We start from the raw sequence: 11107 nt of genomic DNA, 5'->3' as shown, positions 1-11107 counted from the left end.
GGTCTGTTAATACATAGTGAGTGAGAGCAGATCATTACATGGAGAAACCTTTGGAATGCAAGCATGCTGATCCACACAGGTATGCACACATGGGTATTCACAGACGCGGACTAAAGCTTTCTTGGCTGCTGCCTCAAAGCACACTGTGCGCTGTCTATCTTGCGTGCTGCACAATATCGTTTATTATTTAGTAAATATTGATATCTATGACTAGCTAGTTTATTGTGATGGTGCTTTGTTTTCTCTATTATTATGTTGCTCTTTGTTGTTTGCTGTCTCCTCTGTTTGTTTTTTTTGTTTGTTTATTTTTTCTCCATACAGGTGACCCAGGAGTTCTTTTTTTTTTTTCCTCTCTCTTCCCCCCCCCTCTCACCGTCTCTTCTCCCCTTTGGTTTTCTTTCTTTCTCTCCCCCTCTTTCTCTCATTCATTCCCCCTGTCCTATCTATTAAAAAAAAAAAAAAAAAAAATGACAAAGGATGAACTGAAGCTCTGCCATCACGTAATGTCGCATACTGCTGTTTCTGATGTCATTTAAAAAAAATAAAATAAAAATACATAGTGAGTGAGAAAGGTGACTGGAAAGGAAAAACTCAATGCATCATGGGAATCCCCCGGCAGCCTACGACTATTGCAGCATAACTAAGGGAGGATTCAGGGTCACCTGGTCCAGCCCTAACTATATGCTTTAGCAAAAAGGAAAGTTTTAAGCCTAATCTTGAAAGTAGAGATAGTGTCTGTCTCCTGAATCCAAACTGGAAGCTGGTTCCACAGAAGAGGGGCCTGAAAACTGAAGGCTCTGGCTCCCATTCTACTTTTAAATACTCTAGGAACAACAAGTAGGCCTGCAGAGCGAGAGCGAAGTGCTCTAATAGGGTGATATGGTACTACAAGGTCATTAAGATAAGATGGGGCCTGATTATTTAAGACCTTGTATGTGAGGAGCAGGATTTTGAATTCAATTCTGGATTTAACAGGAAGCCAATGAAGGGAAGCCAAAACAGGAGAAATATGCTCTCTCTTTCTAGTCCCTGTCAGTACTCTTGCTGCAGCATTTTGGATTAGCTGAAGGCTTTTCAGTGAGTTTTTTGGACATCCTGGTAATAATGAATTACAGTAGTCCAGCCTGGAAGTAATAAATGCATGAACTAGTTTTTCAGCGTCACTCTGAGACAGGATATTTCTAATTTTAGAGATGTTGCGCAAATGGAAGAACGCAGTCTTACATATTCGTTTAATATGTGCGTTGAAGGACATGTCCTGGTCGAAAATGACTCCAAGGTTCCTCACAGCGTTACTGGAGGCCAAGGTAATGCCATCCAGAGTAAGAATCTGGTTAGATACCATATTTCTAAGATTTTCAGGGCCGAGTACAATAACCTCAGTTTTATCTGAATTAAGAAGCAGAAAGTTAGCGGCCATCCAGGTCTTTATGCCTTTAAGACATTCCTGCAGTTTAACTAATTGGTGTGTGTTATCTGGCTTCATGGACAGATAGAGCTGGGTGTCATCTGCATAGCAGGGAAAATTTATGCTATGTCTTCTAATGATGCTGCCTAAGGGAAGCATGTATAATGTAAACAGAATTGGTCCTAGCACTAAACCCTGTGGAACTCCATAATTAACCTCATTGTGTGAAGAGGACTCTCCATTTACATGTGCAAATTGGAGTCTATTAGATAAATATGATACAAACCACTGCAGTGCAGTACCTTTAATACCTACAGCATGTTCTAATCGCTCTAATAGGATATTATGGTCAACAGTATCGAACGCTGCACTAAGGTCTAGCAGGACAAGCACAGAGATGAGTCCACTGTCAGAGGCCATAAGAAGATCATTTGTAACCTTCACTAAAGCTGTTTCTGTGCTGTGATGAGCTCTGAAACCTGACTGAAACTCTTCAAATAAACCATTCCTCTGCAGATGATCTGTTAGCTGGTTGACAACTACTCTTTCAAGGATTTTTGATATGAAAGGAAGGTTGGAGATTGGCCTATAATTAGCTAAGACTGCTGGGTCTAGAGATGCTTTTTGAGTAAAGGTTTGACTACAGCTAGCTTGAAGGCCTGTGGTACATAGCCGATCATTAGAGATAGGTTGATCATATTTAAGATTGAAGAATTAATTAATGGCAGGACTTCTTTGAGCAGTTTTGTAGGAATGGGGTCTAAAAGACACGTTGATGGTTTGGAGAAAGTAATTATTGAAGTTAACTCAGAAAGATCAATTAGAGAAAAAGAGTCTAACTTAACATCAATGGTACTAAGAGTAGCTGTAGATAATATTACATCTGTGGGATGATTATTGGTGATTTTTTCTCTAATGATAAAAAATTTATTTGTGAAGAAGTTCATGAAGTCATTACTAGTTAACGTTAAAGGGATTGTTGGCTCAAAAGAGCTCTGACTTTTTGTCAGCCTGGCTACAGTGCTGAAGAGAAACCTGGGGTTGTTCTTATTTTCTTCAATCAGTGACGAATAGTAAGATGTTCTGGCTTTGCGGAGGGCTTTCTTATAAAGCAGCAAACTATTTCTCCAGGCTAAATGATGATCCTCTAAATTTGTGACACGCCATTTCCTCTCCAGATTACGAGTCATCTGCTTTAGGCTACGTGTTTGAGAATTATACCACGGAGTCAGGTACTTCTGATTAGAGACCTTAGTTTTCACATGAGCTACAGTATCCAGAGTCGTACGTAGTGAGGAGGTAAAATTATTAACAAAATAATCGACCTCTGTTGTAGTAGCGTTCAGATAGCTGCTCTGCTCTATGTTGGTACAGGGCATTGAAAATGATAACAGTGGGTGGATTATAGTCTTAAACTTAGTTACAGCGCTTTCAGAAAGACATCTACTTTGATAAAGTCTACTCTCCACCGCTGTGTAATCAATTATTGTAAATGTAAATGTTATCAGGAAATGATCAGACAGGAGAGGATTTTCAGGAAACACTGTTAAATGTTCAGTTTCTATGCCATATGTTAAAACAAGATCTAGAGTGTGATTAAAGTGGTGGGTGGGTTCTTTTACATTTTGAGAGAAGCCAATTGAGTCTAATAACAGATTAAATGCCATGTTGAGGCTGTCATTCTTAGCATCTACATGGATGTTAAAATCACCCACAATAATTATTTTATCTGAGCTGAGTACTAAATCAGATATAAAGTCTGAGAAATCAGACAGAAACTCTGTGTAAGGCCCAGGTGGACGATAGATGATAACAAGTAAGACTGGTTTCTGAGTTTTAAAGCTGGGGTGAACAAGGCTAAGCATCAGGCTTTCAAATGAATTAAAAGTCTGTCTTGGTCTTTCATTAATTAATAGGCTGGTGTGAAAAATTGCTGCCACACCGCCCCCTCGGCCTGTGCTTCGAGATTTCTGGTAGTTAGAATTAGAGATGGCACGATACCACTTTTTTATGTCCGATACCGATACCGATATCATAAATTTGGATATCTGCCGATACCGATATGAATCCGATATAGTGTTTTTTAACCAACAAAACTGTTTTTTTTAATATCTTGATGCATTTTGTATAAGTTCATACTCAAGTTTCAAACAACAACTACACTAAAGCTATTCTGTTATACCTGTATGCAAAAAAAAAAAATTTTTCATAGTTCAGCAATACTGATCAATCTAATAAACTTAAACCTACACCATCCTCCATATTCTGGTATTTTAAAGAGTACTTAGCGTAAATATTAAGCAACCTAACTAATAGGGTTCCAACTCCCAGCAACAACAAAAATAAATAAATAAAAAATAGGGAACCACCCCTCACGCTCCACCTCATGATGCTTAATCGACGTAATCAACCTTAATTTGATGCAGTGTGAAAAAAAAATGCACAGAAATCAATTATTTTTCAAGAAATATTAAATAGATTCAACATCTTTCTTCAACAAAATTGCAGACTGCACAGATGGTACCTTCCCAAAGGAAAAAGTACTATAGCTTATTAGGGTATATATGTTAGACTTAATAGTCACTATATAAGTAAGTAAGTAAGTAAGTAAAATTTATTTATATAGCGCTTTTCACAGATAAAAATCACAAAGTGCTTTACAACACAGAAAATGGGAATATAAAACAATATAACAGTAAATAAAACAATGTAAAACAATAAAACTATAAAAACAGCATAAGAAGAAATTAATCAAATGCTTTTCTAAATAAAAATGTCTTCAGCTGTTTCTTAAAACAATCAATGGAGTCCGTGCAGCGAAGAGACAGTGGGAGAGAATTCCACAACCGTGGTGCCACAGTCTGAAAGGCCCGATCACCACGAGTTTTAAAACGAGTGCGTGGTACCACCAACAGTCTCTGATCTAATGACCTTAAAGCCCGAGAAGATGTATGTGATTTCAGCAGGTCAGATAAATATTGAGGAGCCTGACCATGCAGGGCCCTAAAGGTTAGAACTAAAATTTTAAACTGAAACCTAAAATTTACAGGCAACCAGTGAAGGGAGGCCAAGACTGGAGTGATATGCGATCTTCTCTTGGTGCCTGTTAAGAGACGTGCTGCAGCATTCTGCACAGTCTGAAGACGATTTAAGGCTGATTTGTTAAAACAAGTAAAAAGGCCATTACAATAGTCTAAACGAGAAGAAATAAAAGCATGAATAATCATCTCAAGTTCAAGCTTTGATACCATTAGTCTGAGTTTAGAAATATTCCGTAAATGATAAAAACAGTTTCGGACTAGCTGCTTAGAATGCTGCTCGAGCGACATCGAGCTGTCAAATAAGACACCGAGATTTCTAAGGCTTGATTTTACGTAAGGGTCTAAGAAGCTGATATGCTGTCTAATTTCTGGGACCATATGGTCTGGAGCAATAATTAGAGTTTCTGTTTTATCAGAGTTTAGTTGGAGAAAATTGTCATATAACCATTTGTTGATTTCTGTCAGACAATTACTTAAATTAGACAATTTATAAAACTCAGACATTTTGAAGGAACAGTATAGTTGGATGTCGTCAGCATAGAGATGATAGGAGATATATTTATAGCGCTTAATAATTTGGCCTAGGGGAAATACATAAAGTAAAAAGAGAATTGGACCCAGGACAGATCCCTGAGGTACCCCACACGGCAAAACTGTTGATTCTGATGTGACATGATTCATGCAAACAGTAAAAGATCTCTCAGACAGATATGATATAAACCATTTTAAAACAACACCAGTAATCCCAAACAAGTTCTCGAGTCTGTTTATCATGATACTGTGATCTACAGTGTCAAAAGCAGAGCTGAGATCCAGCAGGACCAGCACTGTGTATTCTCCAGAGTCTGCTGCCATCAAGATATCACTAGATACTCTAAGTAAGGCCGTTTCAGTGGAATGCAATTTACGAAAACCAGACTGGAAAGTGTCCATAACAGCATTTTTATCCAGGAAATAGTTAAGTTGTTCTAGTACTACTTTTTCTAAAATTTTCGATATGAAAGGCAATTTGGATATTGGCCTATAACTGTTAGGAAGAGATGGATCCAGCTGGGGTTTCTTTAATATTGGCTCGACGATAGCTTGTTTAAAGAAGCTGGGGACTGAGCCAATATGAAGAGAAGTATTTATCGTTTCCACAATACAGGGGCCAATTGAATCAAACACACTAGTGAAAAATGAAGATGGAAGGACATCAAGGGGGCTTGAAGTCTGTTTTATATGACAAAGCAGGCCTCTGATGTCTTGTAATGTAACAGGAGTAAAAGACGACCAAGTATCAGAGGAGAGCAAGTTAAAAGTTTGATATTGAGAAGATGATGGAGAGATATTAGACCTGGTTGCAATGACCAGTAATTGACTTCTATTCATTTTACATCAAATTAAAACTTTGGGTGTCAGATAATTATTTATTAAAAGCTAGACATTTTAAATGAGAATAAGAAAGAAAAGTATGTCTTTGTGCCCCCTTTTCCCTGTTAATGCCCTATCGGCCCCCCTGGCTAAACTTTGCTAGATCCGCCCCTGCACAGTTACCAGCCGTCAGCTACGTAGAAAAAGATCCTCGAGTAGAAAGTAATATTAAATAAATTCTAACAACAGCTTATCAAGCTTAAACGTGCTGCTGTTGTTCAGCCGCTGGTTTCCTCTTTCTGGTGCAAAGTGGGCCAAAAACAAACCAGAGAGATGGACTTGCGACAGAAAAGCCGATCAGCTGATCATTAAGCAGTTTCATGATTGAAGTAGCAGCAAGAAGAGGCAGTCGCTCCATATATCGCTTGTTAAGCTTAACGCAGGAATGCTTTACAAACATTCAGAGATGGACTTACACACTTGCTTTACTTCTCTCGGGATAACTTTGTCGGAGATGAAATGTCGGGTTGCTAGCGAAGCTCCAAATGCTATCCAGACCACCGACAGGTCCCGCATGCCACAGCCGCTCTATCACGTGATGCATAGTGCTCCGACGTGCTAACGTTCTGAGGTGAGTTACGGCGTGTTGCAAGTTTTGTGAGGTGCTTTCGTGATATTTAATGGATCAGATTACATTTTTTATTTTCCGATCCAGTAATTTAGGTCAGTATCGGACCGATACCGATACGTAATATCGGATCCGTCCATCTCTAGTTAGAATGACTTGGGGGTGTTGATTCATTTAAACTAACATAATCATGCTGCTGCAACCAGGTTTCTGTAAGGCAGAGTAAATCGATTTGTTGATCAATTATTAAGTCATGTACTAACAGAGACTTGGAGGAGAGAGACCTAATATTTAATAATCTACATTTCACTGTTTTACTCTTTGGTTCAGATGTGGATACTGTATTGTTCTTTCTTTGTAATTGTTTATGTTTAAGTTGTTTGTTGCTGGTTTTTAGTTTGTTCTTTGTCTTTTTGGGAGCTGACACAGTCTCTATGGAGATGGGTTTTGGGGGGGGGTAGCAGGAGGAGAGAAGCTGCAGAGAGGCGTGTAAGACTGCAAGACTGCAACTCTGCTTCCTGGTCCCAACTCTGGATAGTCATATTTTGGGGGGTTTAATAAATTTGTCCATATTTCTAGAAATGAGAGCTGCTCTATCCAAAGTGGGATGGATGCTTTTTCTCCTAACAAGACCAGGTTTCCTCCAGAAGGGTTGCCAATTATCTATGAAGCCCACATTGTTTCTGGGACACCACTCAGACAGCCAGCAATTTAAGGAAAACATGCGGCTAAACATGTCACTCCTGGTCTGATTGGGGAGGGGACCAGAGAAAACTACAGAGTCCGACATTGTTTTGGCAAAGTTGCACACCGATTCAATATTGATTTTAGTGACCTCCGATTGGCGTAACCGGGTGTCATTACTGCTGACGTGAATTATGATTTTACTGAATTTACGTTTACCCTTAGCCAGCAGTTTTAAATTTCCTTCAATGTCGCCTGCTCTGGCCCCTGGAAGACAATTGACTATGGTTGCCGGTGTCTCTAGCTTCACATGTCTGAGAACAGAATCACCAATTACCAGAGTTTGACCCCTGGCAGGTGTGTCGCCGAGTGGGGAAAAATGGTTAGACACATGAACCCAGCCCCAGGTGGTGTACCTGGGGCTTCTGTTTAGGACTATGCTTCCTCCTCACCATCACCCAGCCACCCTCTTTCCCCAGCTGCTTGGGGTCTGCCGGGGAACAGCTAGCGGGGCCTACGCTATCTTCGGCTGCACCAGCTACAGGGGCCTGGCTAGCTACGGGTGAATGAAGGGTGCGAAGCCGAGTCTCCAATTCAGTAATCCTGGCCTCCAGAGCTGCAAATATGCTACATTTGTTACTGATATCATTACTGCTAAAGGAGGCCAAGGAGTAACTAAACATCTGACACAATGAGCAAGAAAGTGGAGGAGGGACAGGTGAAGTAGCCATGGTGCTAACGAGTCGGCTACGAGCTAAGCTAAGCTAGCGAAACAGTACAGAGACAGTGAGTGAATACTTTGGCTATAAATTAGGTAGTGAGTACACAGAAAGTGTGCTTCGGATGAAGCACGTGAAGATTATACTATGAAAAAAGAATGTATTTAAATGTTTTTAATTAAATTGCTAAGCAGATAAGCTACTCAGAAACACCACTGTGTTTGAGCAGGAACAGAGCGAGCGAACACCAAGTGACAGTGACAAAGGGATTCTTCCCTTTCAAGTATGCTGCCAGGACCTGAATAGAGATCTGTGTGTGGTATGAGGGCAACTGAAAAGCTGCTGCAGAAACAGACTGCAAATTTAAAAAAACACCGGTGTAACGCTGTGTGCGTGGATGTTTATTATCACAGTGCTATAAAAGAATTTACTTTTTTTCTTACCTTTTGTGAAATAAAAATTAAAAATCACATGCGTGAAGAGAAATGTTTACATGTATAAATACATAAATATTAGTATTTTTTTCCAAAGTTAAATGTTGCAGATAATAAAATCAAAGAAAAATCAATAATGTCATGTGAACTTGAATATAAAATCATGTAGCATTTCCCATTCTGTTGCATCGCTAACATCTTAGGGGTGATTCCCTGTAAAGGAAAACAAAAACATGGTGTTATTTTTATTGTCTCACAGAATAATACTGAAACCAAATCATTGCAGTCAATCAAAACGCACACACCCCTGCTAGCATAACTTTAAGACAGACAAGTGTTGTTTTACTGTGCACACCCAACTTACCAGAGTAAACTGAAACTCTTGACAGTTATGAAAAATGTGACAGGCAATATTTCTTTCAGTAGATCGACTGACTCTCAAGTACCGACAAACACAATATGAAATTTTGTCCAGGAACTCGTGCATTAAGACGCTCACTATTTCTGCTTTGGAGAAGTTCTGTACTTTATTATTTTGCATCTTGTGTTTTAAATCTCGTCATGTTAATCAATTTAATCATATCAAATCAAATTCACATTGCCTTGATTAGAGTAAAGCTAGCTTAAGATTAAATTGAGATGATGTTTATTGTACTTGACCTAAGCCCATCCGTAGCCACTTTAGTTAAAGCATTTGTTTAACATGAAAGGCAATACAGCGCAGTGACAAAGTATCCTTCTGTACTGATTTCTTACTTTATATTTGTTTGGAAGTTTTTAATATTAGATAAAAGTAACTCAAATAAAAATAAAATGCAGCTTTTAAATGAAGATGTAATTTATTAAGTGAAAAATGTTTCCAAACGTACCTGGTCATATGTGAAAAAGTAATTGCCCCCTAAACTTATTACCTGGTTCTGCTCATGGATGCCATTTTTGACAAGTCTCTTTTTTATTTTGTTGTATCAGGAACACTGAACTTAACTAAGATAAGTGAGCCTGCAGTTCTTTAGATGTTTTTCTGGGTTCTTTTGGGACCTTATGGATAAGTTATCAATGCACTCTTGGAGTAATAAGTCTTGTAACCCTTTCCAGACTGATAGATGTCAGTGGTTTTATTTCTCACCTGTTTTTAAGTTTCTTCAGATCATGGAATGATATATTGCATTTTGTTCTATTTAAAAGATTTCTTGGTTTACCAGGTCTGACAGTTGTCAGGTGTAGGTGTGGCAAGTGAAACTTAATGCAGCTTTCTAAAAAACATTGTTAATCACAGTTGATTCGTGATTTAACTGTCATGGTCCCTGTGCCTCACCAGCTGATCCTGTACTAGGCAACATGTTTTTTCTCTCTCTCTCTCACCTGCCGGGGCGGTGCTCATTATGGGCTCCCGCCCCTGGCCCACGAACCTGCTGCCTATCGGGATGATCAGCACTGTGTCACTCGTCGCTGGGTCGTTGAGCTATCAGCGTCAGTCGCTCAGTAGTTTGAGAATCAGAATCTGTGAGTTCTTTCCGTCTGTTCGTCTCTAACTAAAGTTTCTGTGTACAGATCTTTCCCGGACCTTTCCCTGCCTGCCTGTCATCCCGTGGACGAGTAAGTGGATTTGTGTTTCCCCAGTGTGGGGAGTGAAGAGAGAGAGCCTTTGGAAGGCGTCTGATTCGCGTCTTTCCCCTCACATACCCCGGAACCCTGGACTCTCCTCCCCTCCCTCCAGCACGTTGTAAATAGCATCACCTGGTGTCGTTGTGTAAATAAACTGATTGTTAACTCTGTAAAGATTCCCGGTCTGCGCCTGAGTCTGTTAACTAAAACGTGACATTAACTAGCTGGTCATTTACTTTTTCACACAGTGCCTGGTAGGTTTGGACAGCCTTTTTTCTCCCCATCAATGAAGTCAACATTTAAATCATTTTGTATTTACTCGCGTTAGCATTGTCTGATATAAAAATTTATTTGATGATCTGAAACATTTAACCCTTGTATGGTGTTCGGGTCTGTGAGACCCGTTTTCACTTTTATTCAAAAGAAAAATGAAACAATTAACTATTTTTTCAACCTGAAATTCATTGGCTTTGGCTTATTTTCTGTGAAGAACATAAATCCGAACTAATTTTCAATGACCACATACTGTACCTCCCCCCACGCATTTACATTACATACAAGGTGTTCGGGTCCACTGGACCCAGGTCTAATAAAAGTGTTGAAAGTGTAGGTCCTGTGTTCCCACACTCTGTCCTCCTCCTTTCTGGTGCTGCTGATAGTGTTTTCTTCCCCTCCTGCACAAAGTTGCAACATTGTTGAAAATTCAACTATCAACACGGTCTGCTCTGACATTCCTGCACATTTTACCCTCTTTCTTGAGGGATCCAAATTTTATTTTCTCATACCCTGTCCCACCTGCAAATTAGGGGCACAATACTATAAATAAGACTTGTGGTTCTTTATCACAACTGATCAAGATGGCAAAAGATTATCTGCTGCAAGGGCCATCCAATTGATTTTGGAAGAGAGAGGGGCTTCGGATGATGATGTTGACAAAGAGGTTTCAGAATATTTCACATTTCTGAAAATTCAGAGTCTGACAGTGACTTTGAAGAAGAGGATGAGGTTGAGCACCATTTAGTAACAAAACGAAGACGAGTACCCCATCTGCAGCCAGCTCCAGGACCAGAACAAGCCCACCAGACAGCAAGTGAAGAAATATGGATGTCAATAACTGGTGAAATTGAATGGTCTTCTTGCCCAAGAAATGAGCCACCCTGCAGAGCTGTTACTGTGATAAGCCAGGGCTAACACGGCTGACAGTTACTCATGTGCAGGACATCAAGTCTTCATTT

Source organism: Maylandia zebra, linkage group LG19, assembly GCF_041146795.1.
Source record: "Maylandia zebra isolate NMK-2024a linkage group LG19, Mzebra_GT3a, whole genome shotgun sequence".
Lineage (NCBI taxonomy): Eukaryota > Metazoa > Chordata > Actinopteri > Cichliformes > Cichlidae > Maylandia > Maylandia zebra.
The sequence above is the reverse complement of the archived record's forward strand: the minus strand, read 5'-3'. Positions refer to the sequence as shown.